The sequence below is a fragment of the Theropithecus gelada genome, chromosome 10 (assembly GCF_003255815.1).
Source record: "Theropithecus gelada isolate Dixy chromosome 10, Tgel_1.0, whole genome shotgun sequence".
In the NCBI taxonomy this organism is placed as follows: Eukaryota; Metazoa; Chordata; class Mammalia; order Primates; family Cercopithecidae; genus Theropithecus; species Theropithecus gelada.
This window is the reverse complement of record NC_037678.1, coordinates 89,626,377-89,638,059: the sequence shown is the minus strand read 5'-3', so window position 1 is coordinate 89,638,059 and position 11,683 is coordinate 89,626,377.

The following is an 11,683-nucleotide window of genomic DNA, read 5'->3' as shown; positions in this document are numbered from 1 at the left end:
TATATATATATATATATATATATATATATATATATATATATATATATGCTTCCTACTGCTACTGTGATAAATTACCACAAACCTAAAGGCTTGACACAACACAAATTCATTATCTTACAGTTCTGGAGGCCTGAAGTCTGAAATGGGGCTCAGTGAGCTCAAATCAAGGTGTGGTCGGGAAGGCTGCGCTCCTTCTGGAGACTGCAGGAAGGAGCTTCCCTTTCCAGCCTCTGGAGACTGCCCGCATTCCTCAGCTTCTGGCTGTCATCCTCTACCTTCAAAGCCAGCAGTGGCGGGTGGAATCTTTCTGGGGCTGCCTCCCTCTTTCACTCTCCAATGTGCCTTCTGATAACCCCAGCTGACCTTTGCATCTCAAGTCGGCTAACAACCTTAATACCTACTTGCCATCCATATAACATAACAGCCACAGGTGCTGGGGATCAGTACGTGAACATCTCTAGGGGGCATTATTATGCATATATAATATAATGTAATATAATGTAATATAATATAATATAACATAATATAATATAATATAATACATCTGCCCTCTTTTAACATAAATGGTAGCAAACCACACACTGTTCTGAATCTTGTTCTTTTGGCTTAATACATAGTATAGGTGGTTCCAGTTAAATACATAAATACTGAGGTTTTTTCCCTTTACATTGAACTCATCAATACTTTTTTTTTGAGATGAGTCTCACTCTGTCACCCAGGCTGGAGTGCAGTCGCGCAATCTCGGCTCACTGCAAGCTCGGCCTCCAGGGTTCACATCATTCTCCTGCCTCAGTCTCCTAAGTAGCTGGGACTACAGTCGCCCACCACCACGCCCAGCTAATTTTTGTATTTTTAGTAGAGACGGGGTTTCACTGTGTTAGCCAGGATGGTCTCAATCTCCTCACCTCGTGATCCACCCGCCTCGGCCTCCCAAAGGTGCTGGGATTACAGGCTTGAGCCACCGCGCCTGGCCAAACTCATCAATACTTCTATTGTTATGGTCTATTTCCCAGTAACCCTCGGCCTGCTAAGACCAGCTCTAGATTTAAATAATAATTGGATCTCATCATCGCGTCTCTGGCTCTTTCCTGAGTAATCTTCAACAGCAAGCTTGGTGAAAAGTGTTGGATGAAATGGCAGGCTTACCAGGGCTTGGCCCTGAGGCCAATAGTTAATAACCCACTTCAAACGGGACTGTTTTGTGACTGTGCCTGGCTGCATGGCAGGCAGGGATCAGGCAGCTTCTCTCTGTGTGGGCCTTGAATTCCCAGAGGGCCTGTCTGCTCTCGTCTCACCTGTCCCTACTCTTAGAGATCAGAAGCTCAAACCCATGCTGCCTCCTCTAAGCAAAGGACTACAAAGACTGGGCCTACAGGGATCACCATGAAGGCCAAGGAAATCTGTGGGAGTCAAGGGGTTTTTCACACAGAGAGGAGGCTAGTCCAGGCATTTAAACACATGACATCCACAGAAACCATTTTTCCCCAGGTAGGGCCGTTTGCATGAAAGGTACAGCACAGCCACGTGGATAGAGGCTTTAGGGAACTCAGGGCAGGGCAGGGGGCAGCACATGTATTCTAGAAAGGGCCAGACAGGAATATGTTAGGCTTTGTGGGCCATGTGGTCACTATTGCTACTACTCAACTCTGCCACTATAGCATGAAAGGAATCAGATGATACATACACCAGTGGGTATGACTGTGTCCCAATAAAACTTTATTTACAAAAGTAGGAGGCAGCAAAGTAAATTACAAAAATGGCCACAAACTTTTTCTCTTCTTTTTTTTTTTTTGAGACAGAGTCTTGCCCTGTCACCCAGGCTGGAGTGCACTGGCACCATCTTGGCTCACTGCAACCTCCACCTCCCAGGTTCAAGAGGTTCTCGTATCTCAGTCTCCCAAGTAGTTGGGATTACAGGCACCCACCACCATGCCTGGCTAAATTTTGTATTTTTAGTAGAGATGGGGTTTTACCATCTTGGCCAGGCTGGTCCCGAACTTGAGACCTCAGGCGATCTGCCCTCCTCAGTCTCCCAAAGTGCTGGGATTACAAGCATGGGCCAGAGCACCTGGCCACTTTTCTTTGTATTCATGCCCTTTGCAGTGTAACTTTTCAGCTCCTCTCAAGATGTGGGGTCTTTATTCCTACTCCTTAAATCTGGGGTGACCTTCTGGTTTGTTCTGGCCAAAAGAATGTGGCAAAGTAATGTGCAATTTTGAGGCAGACCTTCACAAAGCCTTGGCCTTTCTATTGCCTTTCTCTCTGCTCCACCTGTCTCCTACTCTCAACACCACCTCCACCCCACTACATGTAAATAAGCCCAGGCTAACCTGTTGGAGGCTGAGAGACCACATAGATCAAAAATTCCCATCTCTCCAGCCAACAGCCAGCCAACTCCCAAAAGCCACGGTGCCTCGCTGACCTGTAGCTGGCCACAGACACAAGAGGAAGAAGCCCAGCAGAAACCAGGACTCCCCAGTTGAGCCCAGCCTCAGTTACTCACAGAATCATAAGCAAATAATAGGTGGTAATTTTGAACCACTAAGTTTTGGGGTGTTTTTATACAGAATTATTGTGGTAATAGAAAAGTGATGCAATGGGGTAATACAACTCTTATACTTCACAGAGTTGTGGAGGAAATTAACTGGGATGGTCTTTTTAAAGTGCTTAATTGGGTTCCTGAATGAGGCAGCTTTCCATAAATGTTCATTATTATTCTTGGCCTGAGGCAATGTGTCCCATGTGAAAATCAAAACCATGATCTCAGCCAAATTAATTATGCAAGAAATGGACTCCGCTTGAGCATCCAATCAGCCACTTGTGGACCATATGTGGCCCCCACCTACAGAAGCCTGGGCCCTGCCTAAAATTTCTAACAAAATCTTTTTTTTTTTTTTGGAGACAGAGTCTCACTCTGTTGCCCAGGCTGGAGTGCAGTGGCATGATCTGGGCTCACTGTAACCTCTGCCTCCCGGGTTCAAGTAATTCTCCTGTCTCAGCCTCCCAAGTAGCTGGGACTACAGGCGCCCACCACCACACCCAGCTAATTTTTGTATTTTTAGTAGAGACAGGGTTTCACCATGTTGGCCAGGCTGGTTTCAAACTCCTGACCTCAGGTAATCTGCCCACCTTGGTCTCCCAAAATGCTGGGATTACAGGCATGAGCCACCACGCCTGGTCCTAACAAAACCTTTTTAAAGTTATATAATTACCACACACTCATGAGTGAGATGGGAAGGGCTCTGTGAAGTTTGGTGAACATATAGTAATACTGGACTCACCTGCCAAATATGAGGGGCCTACCAAAAGACAGCAGACAGGTTTCAACAGTCTCTTCACGTTCAAGCAGAAACTCAGTGTGCCCGGCTTCTAAGATCTGCTGGCCTTCCCCCAGAAAAATGCCAGGCTTGCATGTACTGGACATAAGGTGTGAACAGCTGGCCTCTGGAGACCAGCCTTAACACCCACGGTGGAGGAGTGTTGAGCAGAATGGATTTTGGAGGATCTGTGGTGCTACTTGACTCTGATTAAAATTCTGATTTCAGAAGTAGTTCACAGATTTGGCACCAATACAAGTTATATGTGCAAGCATACTGTTTGCTGCTTTGTTTGTAGGCAAAAAATTGGAAACTGCCAGAATATCAACCAATAAAGGATGGTTGAAGAAACTGTGATACTTACACACCTATGGAATACTATACAGCTCTATTTAAAAGTAAATTAAATCTATGTCTTTTGGCCTGAAGGAATGTCTATGATGTATTGTGAAGAGAAAAATCGGCCAGGTGTGGTGGCTCATGCCTGTAATCCCAGCACTTTGGGAGGCCAAGGTGGGCAGATTGCTTGAGGTCAGGAGTTCGAGACAGCCTGGCCAAAATGGTGAAACCCTGTCTCTACTAAAAATACAAAAATCAGATGGTCGTGGTGGTGCACCTCTGTGATCCCAGCTACTCAGGAGGCTGAGGCAGGAGAATCGCTTGAACCTAGGAGGTGGAGGTTGCAGTGAGCTGAGATCATGCCACTGCACTCCAGCCTGGATGACAGAGCAAGAAAGAAAAAAAAAAAAAAAAAAAAAGGGAGAAAAATTAAGCTGCACAATAATGCATAGAGAATGACTCCATTTTAATAAAACAACAAAATCCCATTTTAAGTGTATAAGAATTTGTCTAGATTTGTGTGAATGTGGAGAAGGTGTGGAAGGAATTTGTCTAGGTTTGTGTGGGTGTGGAGAAGGTGTGGAAGGAATTCATTTAGGTTTGTATGGGTGTGGAGACGGTGTGGAAGGAATTCGTACAGGTTTGTGTGGGTGTGGAGATGGTGTGGAAGGAATTCATTTAGGTTTGTGTGGGTGTGGAAACGGTGTGGAAGGATACATGCCTGGAGGACTGGCGTAGGGGGAGATGATTAGCTTTTCCTTTCTGTTTATTTTTTTATTTGGAAATAACTGCAAACACAGAAATGTTGCAAAAATAAAACAGTACAAAGAATACCTATATACCCTTTACTCAGATTGACCTACATTCCCTCCCTACCTACTCCCTTCCTCCTTCCCCCATCCCTTCCTCCATCCCTGTTTCTTTCACTCATAAATTCTGCCCATGTGTGCACATACACACACACAAACACACACACACATACATGTGGGACAATGTCCCAGTTCCTGACCAAGGCCTTGTGTTTTTCCACTGTCTTGTGCCTCTACTATTGCTGTGGTAAAGCATTCTCCTGGTGCCTGCTGTAGTGCTGCCATGAGACCAGAAGGAACATGTGTGAGGCAAACCTGAGCCCATCAGCACAACATCTAAACCCAGCAGCACACAGATTATGAGTCTTTTTTTGTTTTCTTTTTTCTTAAGACAGGTTCTCACTTTGCCACCCAGGCTGGAGTGCAGTGGCGTGATCATGGCTCACTGCAGCCTTGACCTCCTGGGCTCATGTGATCCTCCCACCTTAGCCTCTCAAGTAGCTGGGACTACAGGCACAAACCACCATGCCAGGCTTTTTTTTTTTTTTTTTTTTTTTTGGTAGAGATGGGGTTTCACCATGTTACCCAGGATGGTCTCGAACTCCTGGGCTCAAGCAATCCACCCACCTCAGCCTCCCAAAATGCTGGGATTACAGGCATGAGCCACCATGCCCAGCCACACATAGACTGAATTAGAGTGGCCCAACCAAGCCCTGCCAACCTGTAGACACATAAGAAAGAAATACCTATTGCTGTAGACTGAGATGTTTGCATTTGCTTGTTATGGAACAATGACTGACCAATACAGTTGCTAACACATAAAACACTTGCTTTATGCTCAGAGTGCTGTAAAAATTTTGCTTATATTAACTAATTTGATAAGCAACAATCCTTCTCACAGATGAGGAAATTGAGGCTCAGTCACTTGCACAAAGCCACATAGCTAATAAGTTAACAAGCTATGTGACTATGGGACACACTGCCTCTGGACATATGCTAGGTGAGACAACAATTGATGGTGGTTTAAGCCAGTTTGAGTTGTCATTTCCATTACTTGCAACCTAAAGCATCCCACCTAATTCAGCTGTACAGCCTTCTTCCTACCTCACTCCTGCCTTCCTTATCTCTAGCCCCGGGGATTTTGATTACCCTGGGGAGAAGCCTTGCTTTGCCCAAACATTGATTTACACCTGGGCTCCTCCATGTAAACTCCAATGGTTTAGATTTTTAGTGCACAAAATCCAGTGAGTCTGGTCTTCTGTCTATAGTAATTCAGGGAGGAAAAGGATAAGCACCAATATAATACCAAAGAAAAAGTGATTGTGAGAAAAAATGTAACCAACACGGGGTCAGCTTCTACCTACAAGAGATAAAGTGAGTCCTGCTTCATTCTGAGTAGGTCGATTACCAAACGTTCAGACAGGCCTTCCGGCTTGGAGAAAGAAATGCACTTCAGAAAGTGAAATGAGGGCCTGTCCAGCATTGGAGGCACAGTGTGCCTGGGGGCTCTTCAAGACTAGGGTTAAGCAAAGGCATAGGATCTACGGGGTGAGGCGGGTTAGATAAAGTGCACAGATAGACTTCTATCCTTGATTAGTCCCTCACACCTGTCGTTCTCAGTCTTGGCCGTCTGTCAGGATCATCTGGACTGGGAAGCTTTTACAAACCTCTATGCCAGGGCTGCACCCCAGACCAACTACATGAGATTCTCTGAGGAAGGAACCCAGGAACCTGGTGCTTTGTGCAGTGAAGGTTAGGAATTACATGGTTCTAGCCCCACACTGTTTGGGGTACTCTCTACTCCTGAGGATAACCACCATTGTTGTGTACCCACCAGTTATGAGGCACCATGTAGGACTTCACATACCCCTCACAACAAAAGATATATTTTTAACAAGTAGGGAAGCTGAAACACAGGTAGCAAATAGTAAGTACAGGATTCAAGCCCAAACAATCCAAAGGCCAAGTATTTTACAGCGGCTGTAATGCAAATAACCTGAGAATCAGAAGAGAAAATAGAAATTTCTATGAGATTCAAAAGGGAGCAGGGTTAAGTGGGAAGAAAGAGCAATCTGGGGTTGCTGACTGGAGGGAGCCAGAGAAGGAATCCGGGTTCCTGGGATGGTGACACCAGGCCTTCATTGACTAATGGGAGCAGATAGAAGAGCGAATCAGGCTGTGCAACTGGAACAAAGGGCCTCCAGAGAAAGAGAACAGATGATCAGTTTCTCCTTACAGTCCCTCCTCCTAGCATTCAGAGATGAGCACTGGCGGTTGGTTGAGGCCCAGCTGAGGGACTAGAAGATGCAACAATACCTGCCTTTGGGTTGTTTTGCCTTTGTCTTGGTCTCTTTCTTCTCTTGCCCTCCCTCGCTTAACCTCCTCCTCACTCTAATAATTCATGAAATAAGCTTCTGAGGCTTCCCCGTAAATTCTCCAGATGCAATCAGTCCCCTCAGACTCGTGAGGATTACCACCAAAACTGTAGCAAGAACTTATTTAAATAAATGAGAAACACCGAGATTCCCCTAAAATGTTCTGAAAGGTATGTAGTTGTATCTCATTGTTTCAATTTGCAATTCTTTAATGTGATGTTGAGCATCTTTTCATATGCTTATTTGCCATATATATCTTCTTTGTTAAGTTTTAAGGTTATTTGTATATCTTAAATAAGTCTATTACAATTATGTCTTTTAGTCTGTGGCTTGCCTTCTCATTTGTAATGAGAAGGCAAAATTTTTAACCTTAGGAAAGTCTAGTTATTTCTTTCATTAATCATACTTTTGGTATTATATCTAAAAAGTCATCATCATACCCAAGGTCATGTAGATTTTCTCCTAAGTAATCTTCTAGGACTTTCATAGCTTTGCATTTTACATTTAGATCTCTGATCCATTTTGAGTTAATTTTTATGAAAGGTGTAGGACCTCAAGTTCTTCTAGCATCCTTTGTTGGAAAGACTATCTCTGCTCCATTGTATTGCCTTTGCTGCTTTGTCAAAGATCAGCTGACTATATTCATGTGGGTCTATTTCTGGGCTCACTATTCTGTTTCGTTAATCTATTTCTTTACTCTTTCATCAATACCATTACTTTGTCATGAACGTGGAATAGCTCCCCATTTATTTAGTAACTTGATTTCTTTCATTAGACTTTTACAGTTTTCCTCACATACATCTTATGCATGTTTTATTAGATTTGTACCTAAGTATTTCTTTTTTGGTACTAGTGTTAATGGTACTGTGTTTTTAATTTCAAATTCCACTTGTTCATTGCTGGTATATAAGAAAGTGACTGGCTTTTTTTGTATTAACCTTGTATCCTACAACCTTGTTATAATCACTTATTAGTTTCTGGAGTTTTTTTTTTTTCCTTTATTATTCGTATTTTCAACACAATCGTATCATCCGCAAACAAAGATAGCATTATATCTTCCTTCACAGTCTGTATACCTTTAATTTTGTTAGATTTGTACCTAAGTATTTCATTTTGGAGGTTGCTAATATAAATAACATTGTGTTTTTAAAATTTCAAATTCCACTTGTTCATTACTAATATATAGGAAAGTGAATGACTTTTGTATACTAACTTTATATCCTGCAACCTTGCTATAATCACTTGTTAATTCCAGGAGTTTTTAGTTTATTCTTTTGAATTCTCTACATAGGTAATCATGTCATCTGTAAACAGTTTTATTTTCTTATCTTACTGCATGAGCTAGGACTTCTAGTACAATATTGAAAAGAGTGGTGAAAGGAAGAGGACATCCTTGCCTTGTTCCTGATCTTAGTGTATACACTTCTAGCTTTTCACCCTTAGTTATGATTTTAGCTGTAGAGTTTTTGTAGGTGTTCTGTATCAAGTTAAGGAAATTCTCATTTATTCCTACTTTGCTGAGAGTTTTTATCATGCATAGGTATTGAAGTTTGTCAAATGCTTTTTATGCATGTATTGATATAATCATGTGATTTGCCTTCTTTGGTCTGTTGATGAGAATTGCATTAACTGATTTTTGAATGATGAACCAGCCTTACATTCCTGGATATATCACACTTGGTTGTCTTTTATAATTCTGTTTATACATTGTTGGATTCAACTTGCCAATATTTTGTTGAGAATTCCCGCACCTATGTTCATGAGCGATACTAATCTGTAGTTTTCTTGCAGTGTATTTGGTTTTGGTATTAGGTTAATGCTGACCTCAGGAATGAGTTAGGAAGTAGAACCTCTGCTTCTATTTTCTGAAAGATAGATTGGAAAATAATTGCTATAATTTCTTTCCTAAATGTTTGCTAGAATTAACCTATAAGCCCATCTGGGTGGGTGTTTATATCATGGAGTTGTAAGAGTTCTCTATGTACTCTGGATATAAATACCTTATCAGATATATGACTTTGAAAGGTTTTCTTCCAGTCTGTGGGCTGTCTTTTCACTTTGTTGATGATGTCTTTTGAAGTTGAATGCTTTTAATTTTTATTAAATATAATTTATCAATGTTTTATCATTTGTGATTTGAGCATCATATTTAAGAAACCACTGATTAACCAAGATCATGAAAATTTACTCCCATGCTTTCTTCTGAGAGTTTTATAGTATTAGTTCTTACATTTAGGTTTATGATACATTTTGTGTTAATTTTTGTATGATGTGAAGTAGGACGTGGCGGGGTGGTCCACATTCATTCATTTGGCATGTGGATATCCAGTTGTCCCAGAACCATTTTCTAAAAAGACTATTCCTTTCTCATTGATCAGCTGGTAAGGGTTTATTTTTAGGCTCTTAATTCTATTCTGTTGTTCTGTATGATCTGTCCTTATGCCATCATCACCACACTGCTTTGATCACTGTAGCTTTGCAGTAAGTTTGGAAGTGAGAAGTGTGGCTGGGTGTGGTGGTGCATGTGTGTAATCCCAGCACTTTGGGAGGCCAAGGAGGGTGGATAACCTGAGGTTAGGAGTTTGAGACCAGCCTGACCAACATGGTGAAACCATCTCTACTAAAAATACAAAAAATCAGCCAGGCGTGGTGGCAGGTGCCTGTAATCCCAGCTACTCAGGAGGTTGAGGCAGGAGAATAGCTTGAACCCAGGAGGCGGGGGTTGCAGTGAGCTGAGACCATGCCATTGCAGTCCAGCCTGGAAGACAGAGTAAGACTCTATCTCAAAAAAAAAGAGAAAGTGAGAAGTAAAAGTTCTCCATTTTGTACCTCATAAGTCATCTATTCAATACTTTAAAAAGTAGGAAATTAAATATAATACATTGGGTTGAATTATAACTTTTTTAAAATTTTGTGTGCTAAAAAGGAAAGGTTCTGATGTCTACGGCCCTGCTGACATCCCCTCAGCATGCAGAAGTGTTGTGACACCAACTGGATTCAGCCATGTGGCCATTTTCCTGGGTACCTGAGCCCACACAGTGCACTATATCCTGGGAACAAGCAGTCCAGCACATCAGGGAGGCTGCTCCCAGGATATAGAGAGCAGAGGCATGCACTCCCCAGACACTGAGAGCTGCCTGCCCAGGGCCATTGCCACTGGCAGAGACCCAGCTTGTCCGGCAACGGAGCTGCTGTACACCCTTATGCATGCACCACCTGAAAGTCAATGACTGACCTCCCCAGAGTCTGCTGCTGCCATTGCTGGTACCCATGCCACTGTCATGGCTGGTCCCCATGGCCCACCTGGCCCACTGCTGCCACTTCCCTGCTCATGTGCCTGAGGACTGGCTCACCAGGGGCCCATGCTGCCACTACCAGTGCTCACATGTTCCACCTAGGGACTAGCTTGACAGAGGACCCACTGCTGCCCCCACTAGTGGCTGCCCCCTGGGGGTCCAAGGACAAGCCTACCAGGCCTGCTGCCACTGTCATCCATGTTCCCACCACCTGGGGGCCTGATGACTGACCCACCAGGGGCTCTACTGCCCACGTGCCCTGCCCAAGGGCCTGAGGACTAGCCAGCCTAGCCACTGGTCATCCCAGTCCCCAGCAAAGTCTCACTACAACCTCCACAAATTGTAGCCAAAGCCACTGAGGCATTCACAGATACCACTGGCATTGATACAGTCAAAGAAATCATATGAAGACTACACTATGGTGCCCACCCATAACTAAAGGCAAAGTGCCCTACCCACTGACACTACAGATACATCTACTGGAAAAAGTAATTCCCTATGAAAGGTATTCCATAGAAGCGGAAGAAGCATCTGTTACATCAGATGTGCAGATATCAACATAAAAACACAAGAAACATAAAAAAGCAAGGAAACACAACACCTCCAAACAGACACACACACACACACACAAAATAATTCTCTAGTAACAGAACACAAAGAAAATAAAATTTATTAAATGCCTGAAAAGGATTTCAAAATAAAGATCTCAAGGAACACATGGAGATACAAGAGAACACAGGTAACAAAACAAAGATATCAGAAAAGCAATTCACAATCTGAATGGGAAATTAAACAGATAGATATATACATATAAAAAGCAAACATAAATCCTGGAAATGAATAATTCAATAAATGAAATTTAAAAATACAAGATCTTCAAAACTGGACCAGATCAAGCTGAAGAAAGAATTTCTAAACTTGAAGACAAGTCTTTTGAAATAACCCAGTCAGTCAAAAATAAAGAAAAAAAGAGAAATTTTAATGAAGAAAGCTTACATGACATATGGGAAAACATCAAGCAGACAAATATTTGAATTTTGGGAGTTCCAGAAGGAGAGGAAATGAGGAAAGGCAAAGAGAACCAATTTAATGAAATAGTCAAAAACTTCACAAGTCTTGGAAGAGATATAGACATCCAGACACAGGAAGCTCAAAGATCATCAAATAGATTCAACCTAAAAATATCCTCTCTTAGGCACATTATAGTGAAATTATCAAATGTCAAAGACAGAGAAAATGCTAAAAAACAACAACAAAAAAGCATCAAGTCACATATTAGCCCCTTCAGACTAACAGCAGACTTCTTAGCAGAAACATTATGGTCCAGGAGAGAATGGGATGATATATTCCACGTGCTGAAAGAAAAAACCTGCCAACCAAGGGTACTATACCCAGCAAAGCTATCCTTCAGAAATAAAAGAGTAGTAGTCTTTCCTATACAAGAAAAATGGAGGGTATTCATCACCGCTAGACCAATTCTACAAGGAATGCTTAAAGGAATCCTATATCTGGAAGTGAAAAGACAATACCTATCATCATAAAAACAC